Raw genomic sequence first — 26,509 nt, 5'->3', positions numbered from 1 at the left:
CCCAGAGGAGAGAATTTTCCATGAGGTCTGTGTATGGCAGCCGTCCATCCTGGGTTTCCTGGCATGGTCCAATTTCCCATCTTTTGTCTCAAAGTCCTTAGAAGGACATATGTATGGGGCGGGTAAAGTCCTACTCTTAGTTATTTAATTTATTTATTTTTACAGGCAGCCTCTCAAACCAGAGTAGGCTAGAGAGACTCCAAGCTCTGCTTTTGAATTTGGAAAATACGGTTATAGCAGGCACGTGGAAAGTGGCTTTTACTGCCTCCCACCTGCAGATCAAAGGCAGAGGGGCCGGCCCGCCCAGGTCAGCCTGTTTCACCCGGGAAAGGGAGGGCCATCTGCTCCAGTCAGGAAGCCCTGGGAAACCTTCTAATAGAAGAAGCCCACCAGGGCCAGAGCAGGGCTATGTCCTAAGAATTCAACAGTCCCCAAAAAGTCAAAGAAAGTGGTGACAGGAAAGAAGCAGCAGCAGAGGCAGAAACCGCTCTTTTGATCTCATTGCGCAAAGGAAGGAGGTGACCCAAGGCCTCTTGTGACACACACAGAAGCACATAGAAGTATATTTGGGGAAGTGCGTGAGAGCTCGCCCCAAAGATGTCTTCAGATTAGAGGCCAACCCTGGGTGGCTGCCCTGGGGCAAACTGGGATGCTCTATGTGGTTCAACTCTTTCCACACTCAGATGGGGTCACTGCTGGGTAACTGTACGCCTAGCAAGCACGGGTAAACCAAGCCAAATGCCTATTTGTTTTCTAGGATCAGTCTGTTAACCCCTCAACTCCCAGCCAGGTCAGGCAGGTCCCTATGGGTTAAGCTTTGTGCTAGGCCTCAGGAGACCTTGGGTCTCATCCCGATTCCCTAAACAGCTCTGAAGCCTGGGACACATCACTCTTTTCCTCTGACCTCAGCATTCTCGCCGGTTCAGCTGACGAATCAAGAAGACTAACAGAGGTTTAGAGGGCTTCCTGCACACTGGCTGATCGCTTTGCCCTGAAGTGATTCAACACTAAAAAAGCTCGAAAGTGTTCGTTTTCTTCAGTTTGGTAAAACCTGTGTGATTCTACACACCCTATTCATTCATTCACTTGCTTAAACTTGTCCTGAGCATCACTATACATCAGCACTGCTAAATAACAAACACTATTAGTGTCTCCTTATTGAGTTCCTACTAAGTGTCAGGCACTTTATACAGATTACCCCCACTTAATCCTCCTCACAGATCCATGCGGTAATACCTCCATTTTTATTTATTTACTTTTCTTTTTTTGAGACAGGGTCTTACTCTGTCACCCACGCTAGAGGACAGTGATGCAATCATAGCTCACTTCAGCCTTGACCTCTCAGGCTCAGTTGACCCTCCCACCTCAGCCTCCCAAGTAGCTGGGACTATAGGTATGTGCCACCATGCCCAGCTTATTTTTATATTTTTTTGTAGAGACGGTGTTTCACCATGTTACCCAGGTTGGTCTCAGACTCCTGAGCTCAAGCAATCTGCCCACCTTGACCTCTCAAAGTGCTGGGATTACAGGCGTGAGCCAATGTGATCAGCAATACCTCCATCATTAGAGCAAGAAAAGGTTAGGCAACTTGCTCTAGGTCATTCATCTTTCATTCTCGGTCAGTCTCCAAAGCTGGTGTTTTAACACACTAGTTCTATCCCTGCAGAGATAAATGAGATGCGGTCATCCTCATTTCAAGGAAGTTCCAACTAGCAGCCCTGTGGTCAGAAGGCCAGCTTGCAGCCCCGAGAGTCCTGGCATTGTTCATAGAGTACATTAGGACATGTCACACTTGGAAAACTTGGTGAGCCTAGAACACATAGCAAACCATTTTTCTCAGCATGTTCCTAGCCACGGTTCTGCAGACCTAGCTTCCCACAAGAATTTCTGTACCATGAATATTATAAACTATAGAAATAGTGCCCTCATGTGTCAGGAGCACAACACACCTTTGAACTCTGGAGAAAGGCACATTTTAAACATTCTTAAAACTAAACACTTTTGTTTTTGCTTCTTTCATTTGTTTTCGCTTTTGCTTTCTATGTCTTTGAAGCATGCTGGGAAGAAATGATGAAAAATTGCTCAATCTGCAGAACTCCACCCAGAGGCAAATTACTAAGTACCGGGACCTGCAGGAGAAACCAAAGGGAAGTAATCTTGGAATGGCTGGTATTCCATGAGTTGTCCATCTGTGGATTCAACCAACCGTGGATCAAAAATGTGTGAAAAAAAATTCCACAAAGTTTCAAAAAGTAAAACTTGAATTTGTGTGCACTGAGTACTACATTAAATCCAGGCAAGTGAAGTGATATATAGGCATGGCATCAGGTAGTCTAGATGTGATTTAAAGTATTTGGGAGGGTATGTGTACATTATATGCAAATACAATGCCATTTTATATAAGGGACTTGGGCATTGATATGGTTTGGCTCTGTCCCCACACAAATCTCAACTTGAATTCTATATCCCAGAATTCCTACATGTTGTGGGAGGGAACCAGGAGGAGGTAATTGAATCATGGGGGCTGGTCTTTCTCATGCTATTCTCCTGATAATAAGTCTTATGAGATCTGATGGGTTTATCAGGGGTTTCTGCTTTTGCTTCTTCCTCTTCTCTCTTGCCACCACCACGTAAGAAGTGCCTTTTGCCCTCTGCCATCATTCTGAGGCCTCTGCAGCCATGTGGAACTGTAAGTCAATTACACCTCTTTTTCTTCCTAGTTTTGAGTATGTCTTTATCAGCAGCATGAAAACAGACTGATAGAGTAAATTGGTACCAGTAGAGTGGGGCGTTGCTGAAAAGATACCTGAAAATGTGGAAGCAACTTTGGAACTGAGTAACATGCAGAGGTTGGAATAGTTTGGAGGGCTCAGAATAAGACAGGAAAATGTGAGAAAATTTGGAACTTCCTAGAGACTTGTTGAATGGCTTTGCCCAAAATGCTGATAGCAATATGAAAAATAAAATCCAGGCTGAGGTGGTCTCAGATGGAGATGAGGAACTTTTTGGGAACTGGAGCAAAGGTGACTCTTGTATGTTTTAGCAAAGAGACTGGTGGCATTTTGCCCCTGCCCTAGAGATTTGTGGAACTTTGAACTTGAGAGGGATAATTTAGGGTATCTGGTAGAAGAAATTTCTAAGCAGCAAAGCATTCAAGAGGTGACTTGGGTGCTGTTGAAGGCATTCAGTTTTAAAAGGGAAACAGAGCATAAAAGTTCAGAAAATTTGCAGTCTGACTATGCAATAGAAAAGAAAAACCCATTTTCTGAGGAGAAATTTAAGTCCGCTGCAGAAATTTGCATAAGTAGCAAGAGCCTAACATTAATCCCCAAGACCATGGGGAAAATGTCTCCAAGGCGTGTCAGAGGTCTTCACAGTAGCCCTTCCCATCACAGGCCCAGAGGCCCAGGAGGAGAAAGTGGTTTTGTGGGCCGGGCCCAGAGTCCCCGTGCTGTGTGGAACCTAGGGACTTGGTTCCCTATGTCCCAGCTGCTCCAGCTATGGCTGAAAGGCACCAACACAGAGTTCAGGCTGTAGCTTCAGAGGGTGGAAGCCCCAAGCCTTGGCAGCTTCCACGTGGTATTGAGTCTGCTGGGGCACAGAAGTCAAGAATTGAGGTTTGGGAACCTTCGCCTAGATTTCAGAAGATGTATGGAAATGTTTGGATGCCCAGGAAAACGTTTGCTGCAGGAGAACCTCTAGTAGGGCAGTGCAGAAGGGAAATGTGGGGTTGGAGCCCCCACATAAAGTCCCTACTGGGGCACTGCTTAGTGGAGCTGTGAGAAGAGGGCTGCTGTCCTCCAGACCCCAGAATGGTAGATCCACTGACAGCTTGCACCATGCGCCTGGAAAAACCGCAGACACTCAATGCCAGCCTGTGAAAGCAGCCAGAAGGGAGGCTGCACCCTGCAAAGTCACAGGGGCAGAGCTGCCCAAGACCATGGGAACCCACCTCTTGTATCAGCATGACCTGGTTGTGAGACCTGGAGTCAAAGGAGACCCATTTTGGAGCTTTAAACTTTGACTGCCCCACTGGGTTTCAGACTTGCATGGGCTCTGTAGCCCCTTTGTTTAGATCAATTTCTCCCATTTGGAATGCTGTATTTACCTAATACCTGTGCCCTTATTGTATCTAGGAAGTAATTAACTTGCTTTTGATTTTACAGGCTCATAGGTGGAAGGGACTTGTCTTGTCTCAAATGAGACTTTGGACTGTGGACTTTTGGGTTAATGCTGAAATGACTTAAGACTTTCAGAGACTGTTGGGAAGGCATGATTGGTTTTGAAATGTGAGGACATGAGATTTGGAGGGGCCGGGGCAGAATGATAAGGTTTGGCTGTGTCCCCACCCAAATCTCAACTTGAATTGCGTCTCCCAGAATTCCCACATGTTGTGGGAGGGAACCAGGGGGAGGTAATTGAATCATGAGAGCTGGTCTTTCCCATGCTGTTCTCGTGATAGTGAATAAGTCTCATGGATCTGATGGGTTTATCAGGGGTTTCTGCTTTTGCTTCTTCCTCTTCTCTCTTGCTGCTGCCATGTAAGAAATGCCTTTCACTCTCCACCATGATTTCAACCTCCCCAGCCATGTGGAACTGTAAATCCAATTAAACCTCTTTTTCTTCCCAGTCTGGAGTATGTCTTTATCAGCAGCATGAAATTGGACTAATACAGGCATCCATGGATTTTGGTACCTGCTGGGAATCCTGGGATCAATCCCCCATGGATACCCAGGAATGACCGTACTCTCATGCATGCTGAGGGGAGCTGATGTCCTATGCTAGCCTGGAAAGTCTAAAACTTTTGTTTCAAGAGATATGATGAGGAAAATATATATAATAATAATAATAATCATAAAATGATCCTTACTTCTTTACATGTTTGTTTCTTCTTTTATACTTTCCTTTTCATGTCTTTTATTATTTTCCCTTCATTTGCTTTTTTCCTTCCTCTCTCTACTCTTCCTATCAACTTTTAGAAATAGTTATGTTTACTTAGAAATCATGGTATTTTTATTTTGTTCATTTATGTGGTTTTAAAACTTTGCCACTTCATTTTTGAGTGTATGTTGGGGTGAATGTAGATGTGCAGAGATTGAAGCACTATGATATAACCAAGAGAAAACCAGACTTGGATTTAAAAGATCTAGGTTCCTCTCCATCTGTCCTTCTCTCCCTGCTCTCTTCACAAAGGATTAGCAATCATTCATTAAAACACATACAGTAAATAATCATACAATATACTTTTAAGGGGTATGATGAAGGAAAATAATAAAAAGGTCATGGGTAAGACCAGTGCAAAGTAATGTATAACATAGAGTCCATATTTGCTCAGAGTAGATCACAAGATATTTCATTGTGAAAACTCTCAGAAACCAAAGCAAAAAGGAAAAATAATTAATAATTGTTTTTGTCATCTCCATTAGATTAAAAGAAACCAATTGCTCTTTGGAAGTATTATGCTTTCTGATATTGAGAATTGACACATTCTCTTATGGGTGCTCATAAAGAAAGTATTGTTTTATAGAGGGAGACATCTCAACACAGCCCTACAAGAGCAATAGTAACACATTTCCTCCTGTTCTTTCTTATAACTATGTTTGAAGTAAGCTGATATTGTAACTCCAGGGTACAATTCAATAAAAACAAAACCAAACAAAAGGCCAAATAATACTCAGATACATTTCAAGGGTACAATTTAGAATACCTAAAAACAAACAAATAAACAAAAACAAAACAAAACAAAAAACCCAATATGAATGGACTGCATGTTCTTAGGAAATCCACCATGGGTATTATTTCTCCTAACTGGGCTTTTGATAACACTAAACATGGCAGAGTGTGAAGCTGTGAAATCTCAAAAGAAGCAGCAGAAGGTAGATTAAGGGGGTATGCAAAAACGGAAGCCAAAGTCTCTTTCAAAGAACAGTTTGGGATCTCCTTTAGCGTATGAGAGAAAGAGAGGCATCGAAGAATTCTCGAATGTTGTTGTGCATAGGCCATACTTGGATATTTGTTAAAAATGCAGAGTCCCAGGAATCTCTCTATGGAGTTTTGATTCCATTGTTCTAGAGCAGGCCAATGAATCTGCATTTTAAACAATTACTCAAGAAACAACTGGGACAGGACACTGCCTTAAGCAGGTTTACGATAACTCTAGCTGGGGAAAAAATTCAAAGCAGATGCTCAGGATTGCTCACTTGGACAAACATCTCTCAGTAAAACACCTTAACTTAATTTTAAAATACGGAGTTAAAACAAGTTTAGCCTAAAGCTGCCTCCTTACGTATAAATATCTTAGGTTCGGCCTAAAGGTTTCTCTATATATCATGAACTGTAACCTAAATGGACTTGTAAACAGACGGTAGCCTACTCTTGTGCCAATTACCAAGTTTTGGCCAATCAAAGGTGGCCAACTGTTCCAACCCTGTTCAAATAAGGCGAACACTGAGCTGTAACCCATCTGACTATTTTGGCCCTCATTTCCATTTTTTATAGGGCACTTTCCTTTTTCTGTCTATAAATCTTCCATCACGTGTCAGTGCTGGAGTCTCAGAGCCTACTCTGGCTTGGGAGGCTGCCCGATTCACACATCAGTCTTTGCTGAATTAAACTCTGTTAAATTTAATTTGCCTAACAAATTAATTTTTTTTTTTTTTATTTTAACAGTAGCTTCCTGGTAAACCCTCTAGGACAAATTAGTTTGGAATTGCGGTCCCTGAGTAAATGAATGTTTTCACCCACTGTATAGAATTGCTGCTAAAGCTAATTTATGTTAAAGGATGTGTGCCAAACTTTTTGATTTTAGAGTAGATAAACTAAAGCCATTAGATCAGTTTGGATTAGGTTTGGCTGCATATGACAGAAAAAATACAGTGGCCTAAATACCATAGATGTTCTTTCTCATAGAAATGGGTTTCTCATTTCATCCTGTAATCCCAGCACTTTGGGAGGCTGAGTCAGGCAGATCACTTGAGCCTGGGAGTTCGAGACCACCCCAGGCAGCTTAGTGAAACTGCATCTCTACAAAAAATACAAAACTTAGCCGGGCATCGTGGCACAAACCTGTAGTCTCAGCTACGTGGGAGGGTGAGGTGGGAGGATCACTTAAGCCCAGGAGGCAGGGGTTGCAGTAAGCCAAGATAATACCACTGCACTCCAGCCTGGGTGACAGAGAAAGACCCAGTCTCAAAAAAAAAAAAGAAAAAGAAAAGAAAGAAAGGAAAAGGGTTTCAGAGGTTGGCAGTGCTGAGTGCTGAGCAGGTAGCAGGTATCATGCTCTCCAATGGCAGGGACCTAGGCTCCCTCCATTGCTCTGGGCATGTGGCTTCTACATGCTGAAAACATCACACCCAAGATGGCTGCTGAAGCTCCTGCCACAGTTCCACATTGCAGATTGCTGGAAATAAGAAGGGCAAAGGTGGACGTACTCCATCCCTTTAAGGACATTTTCCGATTTTGCATTCAGGATGTGTACATACATGTCATTGACCAGAACTTAGTCTCATGGCCATACCTAGCTATGAGGAGTTGGGGGTAAGAGGGTGTTGGGAAATGTAATTTTTATTTTGGATAGCCACATGCCCAGCTAAATATGGAGGTTGGTTACAAAAGAAAAAGGGGGAAAATGGGTCTACCAGTCTCGGCCATAGCCGTTTGTGGACATAGATTAGGAGACAAAAGCAATTGTCTATTGAAGCTAGACATGATACTATGATAAAACCTAGTAGGCAACATCAAAGCCATGTCACCTCTCTTAGAAAAAGTCTTTCTGATTTCAATATCAAATGTACATGCTTCCTCCTTACCTGAAAGCAAAAGCAATTCATGAGATACACACTGAAAAGGTGTGTGGTCAAAATCCCTCTGCTTTTTTCCATTTCTACTGTTATGGAATTTTTACATGTGTAATGTACCCTTATTGTGACAAACCCAAGCAGCACAGAAGAGTAAAAAGTGAAGCATCCTCCTGTTGAAGCGCCTCCTTCCCCCAATCCTACCTCAAGTGCTGCTTTGGTTAACATTTTGAGTGTTTCTTTCCAAACAAGATTTGTCTCCTACTCCAAATTGTTACTTAATCTATCAGGACTCTATGCTTCTCCTGACTTATATTTTGCTTTGTTTCATATTAGTGTGGCATTTTAAGTCATTCATTGCAAGAAGGGATGCAGTGGGGGTCAAAGATTACAAATGTTAAAAAGTGAAAGGGGCTTGAGATATCACAAAGCATCCTCACAAATGATTCCTTTGTTTATGTTGGAATGTAAGTATGACTACACTTGCTTTTTTCCCACATGACTTAAGGAATTTTCTTCATGTTGTAATGTTTGATGGATGCAAAGCAAATGTGTAACTTACATGTTTAGGAAGCATAATAACATAACGAAACCTGTGCATCCACCGCCAAATTTATAAACCAATTTATGATAGGTGCCATCTAAACTACTTGCATGTTTCTCCTTTCAGCCCTCCACCTCCCCACGAGAGGTCGTACTACCCTAACTTTTACATTTTAATTAATTTGGCTTAAAAAAAAATAGTTTTACTACAGATGTATATGTGTACAAACTATATATCAATCTTACTTCTTTTTTGAGCTTCAAAAAAGGGATTATATGGTGAATCGCCTTCTGCAACTTGACTTTCTTTTTCCCACTACGTTATACTTCCCAGATGCATTCATTTCGATACAGGTAGCTGGTGAAAACATTTTTTTTTCTTTCCTTTTCTTTTTCTTTTTTTGAGACAGGTCTTGCTCTGTCACCCAGGTTGGAGCACAGTGGTGTGATCATAACTTACTGCAGCCTCAAACTCCTGGACTCAAGCGATCCTCCCACCTCAGCCTCCTGAGTTGCTGAGACTACAGGCACATGAAACTGTGCCCAGATAAAGATAGAGTTTTTCATTGTTGTATGATATTCCACTGGGTAAATATTTCACAAGTTATTTATCTATTCTCCTGTTGATGGAATTTGGGTAGCTTCTGTTCTGTTTTGTTTGGGTCATATAAAAAGTGCTGCCCTAAGCATGTTTCTTGGTGGGCGTACATGAGCAACAGTTTCTCTAGGATATTATGTCCATGATGAAAGGAGAGGTGGGTGGTAGGATATGTGTCTAACTATAGAAGATAATTACAAATTATTTTTCTTTTTTTTCTTTTCTTTTTGTTTTTCTTAAGACAGAGTCTCACACTGTCGCCCGGGCTGGAGTGCAGTGGCACAATCTTGGCTCACTGCAACCTCCACCTCCCAGGTTGAAGCGATTCTCCTGCCTCAACCTCCTGAGTACCTGGGATTACAGGCGCCCGCCACCACGCCCAGCTAATTTTTTGTATTTTTAGTAGAGACAGGGCTTCAGCCTGTTGGCCAGGCTGATCTTGAGCTCCTGACCTCAAGTGATCTGCCCGCCTCGGCCTCCCAAAGTGCTGGGATTATAGGCGTGAGCCACTGCGCCCAGCCCGACAAATTGTTTTTCATAGTGGCTAAACCAATTTACATTCCCACAGTCATGTATAATACGTTATTGACATTTGGTTTAGTCAGACTTTGTTATTTCTGTCCATCTACTGGATATAAACAGTGCTCTCATTTGTATAATTCATAGTGTGGCTTGGGATCTTTTCACAGTGACCTTATCCTAAACTTTAAGGTGATACCAGGACTTTGTTTTATTTTTATTTTTTTAAGTATATATACAGACAGGCCTACAAACTTACTGCTTCCTGAATCCACTCACAGTACAGCCATGGCAGCCAGTGGTCTTGGCATGCTGGCCTCAGACACAAAGGTCCCAGAAGTGGCACAGCCCTCTATGGGTCTCCATGTCTTCAAAGAGCTTGTTGTCCGGACCAGAACCTAGCCATAGTTTCCATCCTTTACATCCTTCTGTCTGTTCAGGAACTAGTGTGGGATCTTGTACTGGCGTGGATTCTGCATAAGGGTGATCCTCAGGGAGTTCCACTTCATCCTCAGTGAATTCTCCTGCCCTCTTGGGGAGGTTGATGTCTGCTTTTTCAACTCCACACGAGCATAACTTCGGCGCATACCCTTTATGGCAGTGATGGCAAAGGCTATTTTCTGCCACATGTTGATGTTGGTGTTGAGTATTCACAAAACATGCTGGAACTTCTCAGGGATCACTAAAGACACAGTGGCAGCATGAGTGGCGATGCGCAGGCCTCCTGTGGAAGAGCTATGTCAGCGCTTTGGATGACCAAACATCAAGATTAAGTCTGCACAGCTCCGACTGATAACCTGTCCTATCCATAGGCTCAAAGGCTAAGGAAAAAATATTTTTAAATAAAGGACACAACCTTTTTTTTTTGAGATGAAGACTCACTCTGTTGCCCAGGGTGGAGTGCAGTGGCGCAATCTCGGCTCACTGCAACCTCTGCCTCCCAGGTTCAAGCAATTCTCCTACCTCAGCCTCCTGAGTGGCTGGGATTACAGGCGCCCGCCACCACGCCCGACTAATTTTTGTAGTTTTAGTAGAGGCGGGGTTTCAGCATGTTGGCCAGGCTGGTCTTGAATTCCTGACGTCAGGTGATCCGCCTATCTTGGCCTCCCAAAGTGCTGGCATTACAGGCATGTGCCACCACGCCCGGACAAGGGCACATTCTTACGTTGATTCTGACAGACTTCCCCACAAGGTGTTTCACATATAAGTCATGAACTGGGGCTGGGTTCCAAATCCACATGCTTCTGGTAGGGAATATTGATCCAAAAAACCAGATCTGTCAAGTATGAAAAGCAACCTGGAGTTTATAAGCTGTTTATTATATAAACTGACCTATTATTTATGGGAATAGAGAATTGTCCTCCTAACTATGAATCAGGTTTATATTTAGGATAGGCTTAAGATAAATCTGATTATAGAAAACCTTTAGCTTTATATTAGTCCATTTTCACGATGCTGATAAAAACATACCCAAGACTGGGCTGGGCACAGTGACTCATGCCTGTAATCCCAGTACTTTGGGAGGCTGAGGCAGGCAGATCATGAAGTCAGGAGATCGAGACCATCCTGGCTAACACGGTGAAACCCCGTCTCTACTAAAACTACAAAAAATTAACTGGGCGTGATGGTGGGCGCCTGTAGCCCCAGCTACTCGGGATACTGAGGCAGGAGAATGGCGTGAACCCGGGAGGCGAAGCTTGTAGTGAGCTGAGATTGCGCCACTGCACTCCAGCCTGGGTGACAGAGCGAGACTCCATCTCAAAACAAACAAACAAACAAACAAAAAATACCCGAGACTGGGCAACTTACAAAACAAAAGAGGTTTAATGTACTTACAGTTCCACATGGCTGCGGAGGCCTCATAATCATGGTGGAAGGCAAGGAGGAGCAAGTTACATCTTACATGGATGGTAGCAAAGAGAGAGCTTGTGCAGGGAATCTCCACATTTTTAAAATCATCAGATCTTGTGAGACTCATTCACTATCATGAGAACAGTGCAGGAAAGACCCACCCCCATAATTCAATCACCTCCCAGCAGGTTCTTCCCAAGCCATGAGGGAATTGTGGGAGCTAAAATTCAAGATGAGATTTGGGTGGGGATACAGCCGAACAGTATCAAGCCTGTTATTTGAGGGTTCTGATCTCCTGTACCCGATCACAGAGGGACCTGGGATCAGCAAAGATCAGAGTGGTTTCTCCTGGATCACACGGCCAAACAATCTTTCTGCATGAGATACTGACCACACCTTTTGGGAGCAAATGCACCCGAAACTACATTGCTTGATTCCATGTCGTCAGCTTGGTTGGTGGTGGGGAGCTCACGAGCCTGGTTCAGTAAGCAGGCTTAGTTGTTGGAGAGGAAAGATTTTGACTAAGATAGTTTTCTTCTGTTAGTCTGCCTCACGAACAGTCCCCAGGAACTTACGGCTTGGTGGTCCTGTAGAGAAGGGGGGTGTACATTAGAACTCCTTGAGGAGTGGAGGCACAAGCAGTTCTTCTTTGTTTGTGGCCAATCTGTGGCCAGTATTTCTTTGTTTGTCTCCCAGCATCCTCTCCCTTGGTGCAGCAACGTTCCCTGACTTCCCCACCCTCTCCTAGTCATGTTGTTGGGGTGCAACACATGACTCAGCCTTGGGCAGTCAGCATAGTTCATTCCCCGGCTTAGGAGTGGGCTCCTCACCTGAGTTGGTCTGATGAGAAGAAACCCAAGACTCCTCTGCAGAACTCCCAGAAGAGAGGCTTTCCTTGTACTGCCTTGGAGGCCATTAGGTTATGATGGTTTGCCCCTGCCTAGAGCCTAAGAATGCTGAAAACCCAGGGAACAGCAGAGCAAAGAGATAGAAAGAACCCAGAAGACATCACTCGAGCTCTGAGCCCAGCCACATCTGAACGTAAAGCTCCTCTTGGGATTTTTTTTTAACACTATACTTTTTAATTTTTATTTTTAATTATCTATATTATTTGTACATATTTTGGGATACATAAGATATTTTGATACAGGCATACAATGTGTAAGGATCAAATCAGGGTAACTGGATATCCATCATGTCAAACATTTTTCTTTTCTTTGTGTTGGGAACATTACAATTCTTCTCTTCTAGCTGTTTTGAAATACACAATAAGTTGTTAACTATAGGCCAGGTGTGGTGGCTCATGCCTGTAATCCTAGCCCTTTGGGAGGCTGAGAAGGGCAGATCACCTGAGGTCAGGAGTTTGAGACCAGCCTGGCCAACATGGTGAAACCCCATTTCTACTAAAAATACAAAAATTAGTAGTCCCAGCTACTTGGGAGGCTGAGGTGGGAGAATCAGTTGAACCCATGAGGCAGAGGTTGCAGTGAGCCGAGATCACGCCACCGCACTCCAGCCTGGGTGACAGAGCAAGACTCCGTCTCAAAAAAAAAAAAAAAAAAAAAAAATTAACTGTAACTTCCCATTACACTATAAAATACTAGAACTTATTCCTTCTATCTAACTGTATCTCTGCACCCATTAACCAACTTCTCTTGATCTTCCTCCCGCTTCCTTTCCCAGTTTCTGGTAGCCACCATTCTACTTTCTATGTCCATGAGGTCCACTCTTTTAGTTCCCACATATGCATGAGAACATGTGATGTTTGTCTTTCTGTGCCTGACTTATTTTACTTAACATAATGACCTCCGGTTCCATCCATGTTGCTGTAAATGACAGGATTTCATTATTTTCCATGGCCAAATAGTATTCTACCGTGTATATATGCCATATTTGCTTTATCCATTCTCCTGCTGATTGACAATTAGGCTGATTCTGCATCTTTGATATTATGAATAGTGCTCCAATAAACATGGGAGTGCAGATGTCTCTTTGATATATTAATTTCCCTTCTTTTGAAGATATACCCAGCAGTGGGATTGCTAGATCATACGGTAATTCTATTTTAAGCTTTTTAAGGAACCTCCATATTGTTTCCTGTAATAGATGTACTAATTTACATTCCCACCAACAGTGTGTGTTCCCCTTTCTCCATATTCTCAGCAGCAGTTTTTTTGTCTTTTTGATAATAGCTATTCTAACTGGGGTCACATGACATCTCATTGTGGTTTTGATTTGCATTTTCCTGATGATTAGTGATGCTGAGCATTTCTCAAATACCCACTGGCCATTTGTATGTCATCTTCTAAGAAATGTCTTCAATCACATAAATAGTATCTTCCTTTTGTTTACTTATTTATTTTTTGCCATGGTCAGTTTGAGTGTGATTTTGCTGACACTTGATTCAGAAAATGTCCCCATAGGTAACTACCTAAAAGAGGTGTGAAACAAATTCAGGAAAAGAGAGGCCATCTTCCTTTTCTACCACAGCATTTAGGGGCTCCAGTGGCACAGAAGGTGGCAGAAGCCCCCAGCCAGGAATTGTGGGGTCTGCCACAGTGGCCCCTGCAGATGCATGTGAAGAGGCCAGCAGAAGTAGTGATACCTTGCAAGGGCAGTGGTGTCTGGAGCAGATCCCCAGCAGAGGAGGCTCTAGCAGGAGGAGGTGAGAACGTGGTCTACATGATGCGTACCCCAGTCTCCTCGTCCCAGGGCTGTGGCTGCCAGTGCGCTTGCTGCTGTGGTCGTCATCACTTCATCTTCTCATAGTGCCAGCAGCCTCAGCCTCCCCCTGGAGAGGGCCTGCTTCTACTTGGCTTCTATAACGCTTGTGGGGACAGCACAGGTGCCCTGATTTTTCCTTACTAGATCCACAGCTGCTGTGGCTCCTCCCACACTTCTGGGCTCAGGTGAAGGCCGTATTGGAGGACATGGGATTTGGCCTCCCTATCAACTGCATAGAGCAGCCACATAACTCAACCAGAAGAGGGGGGAATCAATGCCCTGTGTAGTGAATCTTAACAATGACAGAAGGTGAAAGACCTAGCAGATGTAGCCTTCTCCTTTTTCACCAAGAGGGACATTTCCAAGGCATGGTGTGTCTACAGGGCCTGTCCAGACAACATTCCGCACAACTAGGCAGCCTCTCTCTTTCCTTGGAAGCTGTGGGCTGCTAATCCAAGTGCCACTTTGCATTCTCTTTCCTTCCTTCCCTGCCTTGCCCCTGCCCTGGGATTTACAATGAGCTGTAGCATGTGAAGCTTGCCTCTGCTCTGTTTTTCTAGAAAACATGGGCCAAGGGAGTAACTGATAGTATTTGTCGTGAACACATGTGAGCTGCTCCCTAAAGGCAGCATTGCTAGATTTAACAAATAAAAACACAAGGCCAGGTGCGGTGGCTCACGCCTGTAATCCCACCACTTTGGGAGGTTGAGGTGGGCGGATCACCTGAGGTCAGGAGTTCGAGACCAGCCTGGCTCACATGGTGAAATCCCATTCCTACTGAAAATACAAAAAAATTAGCTGGGCATGGTGGCGCACACCTGTAGTCCCAGCTACTTGTGAGGGTGAGGAAAGGAAATCGCTTGAACCCAGGAGGCAGAGGTTTCAGTGAATCGAGATCCACCACTGCACTCCAGCCTGGGCAACAGAGAAACACTCCATCTAAAAAAAAAAAACAAAACCAGGACACTCAGTTAATATTGAATTCCAGATGAAAATCAAAAAAATGTTTAATATACATATGTCCCAAATATTGCATGGGATGTAGTCATGCTAAGAGGAATTATTTGTTATTTACCTGAAATTCAAATTTAACTATGTGTCCTGTATTTTATCTGGCAACCTTATCTGATGACTCCCAGAAATACCTGGGGGAAAAGGAGGACCTAGGTCTTTGATGATGTCATTAAGGCACTGCACGATCTCTGGACTATATTTCTTCAGACTTCTTATAGTGTAAGAAAATGAAACCCCAATTAATTAGGGCTACAAATGTCAGGTTTTATTTCACTTGCAAAAAATTGATTAACCTCTCAAATTCATCTTTGTTTCTTTCTTTAGAACTTAGCACAGTGTTTAAGCCCAGAGTAAGTGCTAAATAAATGACTGTTAAATCATTTATATTTAGAGGAAATAAATTTCTTTCAATGCATAGACTAGGCATCATATACTTATAGTTTAAAACAAGGGAGACTGGGCACGGTGGCCCACGCCACTAATCCCAACACTTTGGGAGGCCGAGGCAGGAGACTGCTTGAGCCCAGGAGTTCATGATCCACCTGGGCAACATAGTGAGACCCTATCTCTTTAAAACAAACAAACAAGGGCTAAGTAATTTTGTCAAGTTTTTATTAAGGAAAAATTTAAACATATAAAATAACATAATAAGCCCTGAAGTCCCATGTACATACCACCCAGCTTAACAATTGAGGATAAATAATTTAATGCTTTATGACTATGTATTACATAAAATGATACTTTATATCCATCACTGATAACTTTCTTTTTTTTTTGAGATGGAGTCTCACTCTGTTGCCCAACCTGGAGTGCAGTGGCACAATCTCGGCTCACTGCAACCTCTGCCTCATGGGTTCAAGCAATTCTTCTGCCTCAGCCTCTCAAGTAGCTGAGACTACAGGAGCATGCCGCCACGCCCAGCTACTTTTTTTTATTTTAGTAGAGACGGGGTTTCACCGTGTTGCCCAGGCTGGTTGCGAACTCCTGAGCTCAGGCAATCCGCCTGCCTTGGCCTCCCAAAGTGCTGGGATGACAGGTGTGAGCCATCGCGCCCGGACCATCACTGATAACTTTCTTTTGTGGGGGTGATCACTGTTCAATCGCCATTCCATCTCATGCATCCTGAGATAATAACAAATATGTAGTTGGTTTTTTGCCAAATTAAATATCACCATTTAGACTCCTTCAGCAGATACAAAGAGAAAGATTTTCAGAATTTTATAGAGTCAAAACCAGAAAGCCATAGCAGAAACAGCAATACCGGAAGTCGAAAGCTCTGTTTGGGTCAAATTGTGTCTAAATTTCTCATCCATAACAAGTGGGGTCTGAAACGGAATCTCCTCTAAGGGTTTTCAACTCCAACAATACATGAGTTTTGAAAGAATCCTAAATGTTTACTAGGCAAATGGCATTTGAACCATACACTCAAGGTATGAGTTCTGCTTTGAGTCTGCACTCAGATCCTGCTTTAGGTCAAGAATGACTTAAGCTGCTCTGCATAGACTTTCTCAGAGAGGATGCTGTGGTGTGCCCCTCAGATACCCACTTCCAACCCCTTTCAGGACCGGGTCACTTATTTCCTCATTCGCTCAGAGTGTTGACAACTCATAGCTGGCAGCTGAGTCCCTCTCTGGAGATTGCCCTCAGCTGGTGAACACAGCTAGTAAAGGCAGAGTGTATAAATGTCTAGCCCCCTTGCCCCAGTGTGGGATGGCTATGAGCCATCTCAGCTCCATAGGACCAGTGGCATTGGTTCAGGCTTTTGATGTGACTACGTCACAGCTTAACTTCCCTTGTTGCCCCATCATGCTCCCTTCACTTCCCCTGGGGATTAATTTTAAAAGCACTCCCCAATAAACCTCTTTTTCTTGTTTTTGTTTGTTTGTTTGTTTTGAGACAGAATTTCACTCTTGTGGCCCAGGCTGGAGTGTAATGGCATGATCTCAGCTCACTGCAACCTCCGCCTCCCAGATTCAAGCAATTCTCCTGCCTCAGCCTCCCAAACTGGGATTACAGGTATGTGTCACCAAGCACCTCTTGCACCTGGTCTCCATCTCAGAGTCTGACGCCCAGGGAACCTGATCTGTGGCAGTGTGGGGACTCGTCCAAGAATGAAGACTGTTTGTAAATTGGGATTTGAGGTTGGAGTCATCCACTGGCCAGCGAGCAGTGAGGACCTGCTGCTGGTGGTTGGGGGTGCACAGATGGCCTCATGCCCGCTGTGCTGCTGCAACTATTAAAACTCCACCATGGTGGACATGGAAGGATGGCTGGTGGAATAGAACATACTGTTAAGTAGTGTATCAGGCATTTGAGAGATACAGGGAAATAGTCATTATAAAGACAATAGAACTAGATAGTTTTTGTTAGGAAATAATCTATTCTTTGGGGCAAGACAGTAAAAGGCTGAGGATAATTGGTCACCTATTATAGGTTAAGTCAGAGTTCCAGAGGACATCCTCAGAAGCATAAAAAGATACCCTCATCTCCTATCACTGGAGTGCAGAAAAACCTGAGGACTGAATTTAGGATTTAATTATGGAAGCACAGAGCTCCAGAGAAGGTTGAGTTCTGAGTTCCACAGACCAGCTCTGCCAAGGTCAGAGCCCTAATTATGAAGGAATGTGACTGCAATACATGGGATGTGGATAACTGATGTAGAATTTTTTCTTCTTGGTCACTTTGCAAACCTGAGACCTCCAGGCAGTGATGTCCTCCCAGGGCTTGCTTGGCCATGCTGGTGTGCCTCAGCTCACCTGTGTTATAGCTTGTACCTGCATTCGGTGATTCTCAAGCTCTTGTACCACACCCAAGAAGAATGAGGATATGCTGCACATTGAAGGGTGAGGAGGGCAGAGAAGAATTTTACTGAGCAACAGAACAGCTCTCAGTAGAGAGGGGACACAGGGGATGGTCCCTCATCCCCACAGTCTGGTGGTTCTCTCCTCCTTGTGTAGCTGGGTCCGCAGATTTTTATGGGCTCTGAATAGGGGAGGGGCAGGCCATAGGCAGTATTGGAAAAGGCAGCATTCAATTAGTTCAAAAGTGTTATTCAGACCCTATTGATTCTTTCTGAATAATACAATCTATACAACCCAAAGAAATCAAGAGTAGATGATTAGGAGACTAAAAGTAGCCACCACAGTAAAAACTTAAAATCTCCTTTTTAGTTTCCAGACCTGAGCCAGTTTTCTGACCTAGCAACCATTGATTGAAGGAGAGTCTAAATCCCCAGGAAGGCCTTGTAACACTATAGCAAGTATAAATGGCAATGATTCCCCTAGTCTTCCCCTCAAAATACTAAGAACTATTTATTCTGGTAATTATGTACTGGGAAAGGGTGGTACCAAAATAGTTTGAGGACACAGAATCCAAGCTAATATTGGTACCTGGAAACCTAAGACATTATGAGAGCCATCTATTAGAGGAGGTGTGAATGGGCACCAGATAATAAATGGTCCTGGCCTAGGTCGAGTTCACACTTGGTTCCCTGGGGTCCACAGACTCACCCAGTGGTCATGGTCCTAATCCCCAAATGTGTAATTTTAAATGGACATACTTGAGGATTGGCAGAAACCTTACATTGGTTCATTGGCCTGCAGAATGAGAAGTATCACAGTAGAGAAGGCTCAGTGCAAACCTTGAACTATCCCTCCAGCCCATGCAGATAAGACAGAACAGGAACTCCTTTTCGGAGCCTGTACCCTCCTTCCCCTGAGCATGAAAATAAAGGAAAATCTTCCTTCAAAGGAAATTCAAGGCAACTACTTAGCCTCAATAAGGGAACAACTTAATAAGCAAGAAGGTAATAGTAACTTAAAACAATAGCCAAGGAAGTTAGAGCCAGCAGATGTTTTGTTCTTATAGAAACTAAAGGTAACATCCTAACACATGTCACTGAGTTGTTTTTCAAAAACCCGGATCCCCACCAAATGGATCCATTGGCACTCAGGCCTCAGATAAGGAGGAAATGAGGACTGAACTCCTACCGCCGTTCTTTGTTCTAAATTTCTTCCTAAGGGGCCTGGAGAAGGTCACACCCATGAGCCAGAGCTGACGTTCTTTTTTAGAGACAAACCTTTGCCTCCTTAACTAATTGCAAATGTGAAAATCTTTGAGTCTACCACCAACCTATGGGCTCCTGCTTTGAGATATCCCACTTTTTTAGGTCAAACAAATGTGTAGCCTCCATGTTTTGCTTTATGACTTTGCCTGTAACCTCTGCCTCTTCACCTTTAGAAACTCTTACCTGGAAGTTCTGGTCTTAAGTATGAGCTGCTCGTTCTTCTTGCTTGGTGCCCTGCAATAAATACCTCACTTTCTCTTGATGCTATGCCAATGTTAGCGTTTGACTTTGCTGCCCCGGGCAAGTGGACTCCAGTTCAGTTTGATAACAAAGATAAGTAAATCAAAACCAATATCACATTCTGGGGGAAAACAGCAGCTGAAAATATCTGCCTCTTCCATGGTCGTATTCCCACATCCAGGGGCAGGCCAGTCCTGGAGGATCAGGACAATTCTAAAAGGCCATCCTTCATCTGGAGCCCTCCATGAGATTGGCTGAGACCATTGGTATGACCGTGTCACACTCCAATTCTCCTTCTGCCCAGTCTGACTTTCTCCACCCCTCACAGGTGTTGATTCCCAAGAGTCCCTCCCAATAACCTTATTGCATATGAATATATATTTCAGAATCTGCTTCCTGGGAAATCTGACATGACAGAATGAATCCACAACATTCATTACCAGAAGATGCTCTGCCTTTGAACTGGCCTGCCCATGGGCTTTTCCCTGGACTTCGGGAGCCCTTCTAATCAAAAGTTAATACCCAGAGGCTCAGAGGTTTCACTCAAACACTGCCCAGGAAGGAGTCACTGAAAATCCTATGAGGAAGGGAAGTGGGGGAACCTGGGAGGAAGGAAAGTACACAATCTGAAAGATGTATAAATACAAGGTTTCCATAAGTTTGGGGCTTGAATCATATACCTGAGAGAGAGAGATTGCTAGGAATGAAAAGAAGCAATCTACAGCCTTTTATCAACTACCTAAGCCAAGCAGTGGGCAGATCTACCGGCTGGCCACTCAGGGAGTGCTGAATGGCTGTCAGTCTTGTGGGCAGGACGTCCCAACTATTCTGACCCGTCATCGCCATTTTGGGCACAGAAGGGAGGACTGTGGGGCAGTCAGCCTCAAGGCACTTAGTCTTCTACTCCTTTTCTCTTCCTTTCCAGTTCTTTAAACTGAGAATCAGGGTTTATGTCCAGTCCCAGAGTGACACTTAATTACACCACTTTGTTCTCTGTCTCTCTCTCTCTTTTTTTTTTTTTTTTTCTGAGATGGAATTTTGCTCTTGTTGCCCAGGCTGGAGTACAATGGTGCAATCTCGGCTCACAACAACCTTCCCCTCCCAAGTTAAAGTGATTCTCCTACCTTAGCATCCCAAGTAGCTGAGATTACAGGCATGCACCACCACACCCTGCTAATTTTTGTATTTTTAGTAGAGACAGGGTTTCTCCATTTTGGTCAGGCTGGTCTCGAACTCCCAACCTCAAGTGATCTGCCTGCCAAAGTGCTGGGACTACAGGCGTGAGACTACAACATGGTCCAGCCCTGATGCCTCCCTTTTCCTCCACCCCCATCTAAGTTGAGAAGATTCTTAGCTGTAAAACTGTCATGAGCTGACTGGAGAGGTCTACATTTTGAGCTTTAAATGCAACTGGAAAGCATATTTTTGCTCTGAAAGTGCCCAGACATGGAAGAATTTAAACAGTTTCTAATTTCCACTTTCTACAGGACTCAGAGGAAGAAAACCCACCTGAGAGGCATTTTTTTCTCTTACTCGGTGTCTCAGTTTCCTAGGGCTGCTGTAACAAAGCACCACAAACTGGGTACTTAACAGAAATGTCTCGTCCCATAGTGCTGGAGGCTAGACATCTGCAGTCAAGCTGCGGGCAGGGCCAACCTGCCTTTGAAAACTGTGGGGACCCTTTCTAGCCTCGCTGCTAACTTCTGCTGATTTGCTGGCAATCTTTGGTGATTTGATTTTTGGCTTGCATCTGCATGACTCCACTCTGCCCTCATTGTCACATGGTGAGGGAGAACCCTGTGTGTCTCTGTGCCTTCTCGTGGCCATCTTAAAGGACACCAGACAGATTAGGGGCCCACTCTATTCTAGCATGACCTCATCTTAACTAATTGCATCTGCAAGAGCCCTGTTTCCAAACGAGGTCACATTCTGAGGCACTGGAGGTTAGAACTTTAGAATATGAACTTGGAGGGCATGCAATTCAACCCATAATACTCATTGGGGATTGCATTGCCACCCTTTCTCTGAACCCCTGGTAAAAAGAAAATAAAGAAATCGTGCTTGGGATGAAATGAAAGGTCAGAATGATTGGAAATCTCACTCTTTCAGGCACTCCTGGGTGGTATTTGATTGGGAGTCAGTAAAAAGAGAAGAGCTCAGCTGGGCATGGTGGCTCACACCTGCAATCCCAGCACTTCGGGAGACCGAGGTAGATGGATCACCTGAGGTCAGGAGTTCAAGACCAGCCTGGGCAATGTGGTGAAACCTCGTCTCTACTAAAAATACAAAAATTAACTGGGTGTGGTAGCGCGTGCCTGTAATCCCAGCTACTCGGGAGGCTGAGGTGGGAGAATTGATTGAGCCTGGGAGGCGGAGGTTGCAGAGAGTTGAGATTGCACCACTGCACTCCAGCCTGAATGACAGAGCGAGACTCCATCTCAAAAAAAAAAAAAAAAAAAAAAAAGAAGAGAAGAGCTCAGGCCAGGCGCGGTGGCTCAAGCCTGTAATCCCAGCACTTTGGGAGGCCAAGACAGGCAGATCACGAGGTCAGGAGATCGAGACCATCCTGGCTAACACGGTGAAACCCCGTCTCTACTAAAAATACAAAAAATTAGCCGAGCACGGTGGCGGGCGCCTGTAGTCCCAGCTACTAGGGAGACTGAGGCAGGAGAATGGCGTGAACCCGGGAGGCGGAGCTTGCCGTGAGCAGAGATCCGGCCACTGCACTCCAGCCTGGGTGACAGAGTGAGACTCCGTCTCAAAAAAGAAAAAAAAAAAAAAAAAAAAAGAGCTCAAATGTGTTATTAAATACAAAGTAGCCAGCAGAGTTGTTGGATGATTACAAGACATCTAATAAAAAAATCATATTTTCAGAAGACATTATTCTCTAAGTAAGTACCAAAGGCTAGCACCATATCTGGGCTTGTGGAAATAAAATGTTTGATTTCAATGTTGGTCTAGTTCAGAAGAATGTAACCTGCTTAACGTTCACTAGAATTTTTTTTTTTTTTTTTTTTTTTTTTTTTTTGAGACGGAGTCTCGCTCTGTCACCCAGGCTGGAGTGCAGTGGCCGGATCTCAGCTCACTGCAAGCTCCGCCTCCCGGGTTTACGCCATTCTCCGGCCTCAGCCTCCCGAGTAGCTGGGACTACAGGCGCCCGCCACCTCGCCCGGCTAGTTTTTTGTATTTCTTAATAGAGACGGGGTTTCACCGTGTTAGCCAGGATGGTCTCGATCTCCCGACCTCGTGATCCGCCCGTCTCGGCCTCCCAAAGTGCTGGGATTACAGGCTTGAGCCACCGCGCCCGGTCTGTTCACTAGAATTTTTATCTGTGCTCTTCCTTGTCACAGAATGTTATCCAGGGCACTTTGACCCAGGAATAAATGTAGTATAATATACTAACATTTATCAAGTGCTGATTTTGTACCAGGTACTTTTCTAAGAACTTTATCTGTGTATTTAATCCTCACAACAATTCTCTTATTGCCATTTGACAAATTAGGAGATTGAGGTACAAAGAGGTTACACAGCTAGGAAGTGGCAGCATGAACAACAAAAGAAAAGGTTAGATAAACTGGACTTCCTCAAAATTAAAAACTTCTGTGCATCAAAGGACTTTATCAAGAAAGTGAAAAGGAGACGTGTAGAACGGGAGAAAATATTTGCAAATCACATACCTGATAAGCGTCTAATATCCAGCGTATGTAAAGAACTCTTGTAGTCCAGCCTAACATGAAAAGGACTACCCAATTTTAAAAATGGGCAAAGGACCTGAATAGACATTTTTCCAAAGATATACAAATGACCATCAAGCACCTGAAAACACACTCAACATCATTAGTCATTAGGGAAATGCAAAGCAAAACTTCAACCAGCTACCACTTAACACCCATTAGCATGGCAGTAATCAAAAAAATAGCCAATTACAAGTGCCGGTGAGGATGTGGAGAAATTGAAACTCTTGTTCATGGCTGATGGAAACAGAAAATGGTGAATCCACTATCCAAAAGAGTTTGTTAGTAACTCAAAGAGTTAAACATAGAACTTTCATTTGACCCAGCAATTCCAGTCCTAGGTATATACTCAAAAGAATTGAATACAGGTACTGAAATCCTTGTACATGAATGTTCACAGTAGCACTCTTTAGCATAGCCAAAAGGTGGAAACAACCCAAAGCTGCCTCAATGGATGAGTGGATGAACGAATGGTGGTATATATATACAAAGGAATATTATTCAGTCATAAAAAGGAATGAAGACTGACACATGCTATGACATGGATAAACCACAAAAACATCATGATCAATGAAAGAAGGCAGTCACAGAACAGCATACGCATACTGTATGGTTTCATTTATTTGAAGTATCTAGAATAGGAAAATCCATGGAAACAGAAAGCAGATGGATGGTCTCCTGGGAATGAAAGTAAAAGGAATGGGCACAACTGCTTAATCGGTACAGAGTTTTATTTGGCAGTGATTAAAAGGTCTTAGGACTAGATAGATGTGATGGTACAACATTGTGAATGTACTAAATGCCATTGAATTGTTCTGTTTTAAATGATTTATGTTATGTGAATTTCACCTCCATTGAGAAAAAACTTTATTCTACAAGCAATGGGACATAGTAAAAAGGTTTAAAAGCAGGAGAATACCCCAAGTTCTTGTATTTGTAAAGCCATTCTGGCTCCTTTGTGGAGAATGGACTCTTGGCAAGGGTGGCAAGAGTAGGGACATGGAGGCACTCAGGAGGCTACTACAACCATCCAAGTGAGAAAAGGGTGCCTTTACCTTTGGTGCTAAGAAGGGGTTAGGGAGAAGGCATGGGAGGAAGAATCAGCACAGTTAAGTGTTAGATGAAGGAGGAGTCAAAGATGGCTCAGGTTTTCAGGTGACAAACCAGCAGTGTACCCTTTAATTTAGTTAAAAAATACAAGAATAAGATTGGGTGGGAAGTTTGGTTTTACACTTAAGGTTGAGAGTCCTGTGACACATTCAAGTGGAGCTGCTAATTAGGAAGCTGGAAATACAGAGCCGAGAGCTGTTAACCTTCTGGTGGCTAATGAAGCCACAGGAGAGGATGGGAGTGCTTAGGGAAAGAGTGTAGAATAAGAAGGAAAGATGGCTTACAACAGAGCCTCAAGGAACTGCAAATTTTATGGTGAAGTAGAAAAGGAGGAGCAGGCAGAGGAGATTAAGATGTGCCAAAAAATAGTAGAACAGGAGAAGAAAATCAGGGGGTCAAAGGAAGAGAATGTTTTGAGAAGAATGAAGTTAGCAGTTGTGTTGAATGCTTCTGAGAAGTGAAGTGTCCACTGACTTTAGTAACATGGGAGTAATTGTCACTTCTGTATGGAAGGATGGGGAGGAAAGCCAGAGTCATTAAGTCAAAGAGTGGGAACTGTTATTTCTTCACCCTCTTGGCATCCAGGTCACTGCAGGATTGTCTTAGATTTTGTCCTCCAACTTCTCACTCCTCATTCCTTATTCTTCATTTTTTTCCCTGTGATGCACAGTTTTTGCTCCTTAGTTCAGCTAAAATCCAGGTCCTTGTCTCATGACCAAGACAAATTAGGCATGCAGACACACTGAAAAGTGAGGAGGGTGGAAAGGAAAACCCTCAACAAGAAGGGTCCTGCACGCAGGTTTTCCACCTCAAAAATTGAATACTAGGCCACCACACACACGAGTCGAAGAGGCCCAGCTCCCACCTGCATAAGGCACGAATTCCTGGTGGCTCCACCCCATTCTTCCAGTGCGCATGCAGGCCCTTAGTCTGAGCCACTTCACATTGACTTATTTTCCTTACTGCACATGTGTTAAGGGATGGAATTTTCCAACCAATCTCGGCTCACTGCAACCTCTGCCTCCCGATTCAAGTGATTCTCCTGCCTCAGCCTCCTGAATAGCTGGGTTTACAGGTGCATGCCACCACGCCTGGCTAATTTTTTGTATTTTAGTAGAGACAGGGTTTCACCGTGTGGCCCAGGCTGGTCTCAAACTCCTGAGCTCAGGCAATCCACCTGCCTCGGCCTCCCAAAGTGCTAGGATTACAGGCATAAGCCACTGCACCTGGCCCACCGTGGGCATGTTAGGGAAGCCCCCTGTGCACAATGACCTGGATGGCATTTGGCTGTCTCCTGCCTCTATCATTCCCCACCTAAAGAAATACATCTAACTGCCATTAGAATAAGGATAATGATAAGGATGAAGACTAATCTTAACTGCTTCCTGCTGACAGGATATGCTGTTTTGGGAAAATGGTAGTCAGAGCTCCCTCAGAGACCTATGTAAGGGTCTGGTAAAAGGGGTCATCGTCCAAGGCTCCAGTTGCATGACCATTTGGAGTTTAATGGCCTGAAGGTTAGAAGAGACAAACCAGGTTATTAGAAGACATATATCGAAATAAAACAAGAGGGCGAGGATGGCTCAAAAATCCCAAGGCTGCTGATACACCCAGATAACTTGTGACTATAGTTATGCTTGCTAAGATTTGGGTGCATGGGGCTTGGCTTTGGTTAGCTCCCTTGCTCTTATTTTCTCAAAAAAGGAAACCTCCGGGTGATGGGCACCCTATTTACCCCTATTACCTGGAAGGATTTGTAGGATAATTCCAGAACTAGAATATTGATCCAAGCGCTTATCCTTCTTTAAGTGCATTAATTAGAGCTCTTTCTATAGACATCACACACAACACGTATATAACTATACAGAGAAAGAAGATCTGATAGCTATAAGACTTTTTATTTGCCAATCTCCTAATTGTATTATTGGCCTCCAGGTGGGGCCCTTTAAGAGCAAGGCTAGGAAAGCATGCTGTTTCCGGGGCCCAACAAATAGGTATCGCTGGAAGACAAAAACAAATTTTGAGAGGGACCTATCTGTTTTTAATTCCTGGGGTTCCATGAGGAAAACAGAGGTTTCTCCCAAAATGGAATCCATGGCACCTTTTCTGTTTTTTCCAAGGAGTTCCAGGCCACCAGAAATTATCTTAGAGTCTCTCATGCATTCATTAAGAGTGGCAGTGCAAAATGGAGAAAAGTAATTCAGTCAACTTTTTCTAGCAAAACAAGATCCAAGAAGAGAAAAACATAAAGTCCTTTTAAATACGCCTATAACTGGGATATCAAGTTTTAATTAAGCTGAGTGCTCTTTAAGAA

The 26,509-nt window shown here is 43.7% G+C and overlaps 1 long non-coding RNA gene and 1 pseudogene across 1 annotated transcript in view; one reads left to right on the top strand and one right to left on the bottom strand.

Annotated features, from left to right (window-relative positions):
* The window catches only part of LOC105492994 (uncharacterized), a 51,334-nt gene extending 30,792 nt beyond the window's left edge, over positions 1-20,542 (top strand). Inside the window, exons 4-5 of the long non-coding RNA XR_011610806.1 lie at positions 16,946-17,061; positions 19,738-20,542. This is a non-coding gene — a long non-coding RNA (uncharacterized lncRNA). The remainder of the gene's footprint in view (positions 1-16,945; positions 17,062-19,737) is intronic.
* On the bottom strand, positions 9,712-14,058 carry LOC112428701 (small ribosomal subunit protein uS13-like; annotated as a pseudogene).
* Positions 20,543-26,509: the final 5,967 nt, after the last annotated feature.

The sequence above is a fragment of the Macaca nemestrina genome, chromosome 1 (genome assembly GCF_043159975.1).
Source record: "Macaca nemestrina isolate mMacNem1 chromosome 1, mMacNem.hap1, whole genome shotgun sequence".
Lineage (NCBI taxonomy): Eukaryota > Metazoa > Chordata > Mammalia > Primates > Cercopithecidae > Macaca > Macaca nemestrina.
The sequence above is the reverse complement of the archived record's forward strand: the minus strand, read 5'-3'. Positions and strand labels throughout refer to the sequence as shown.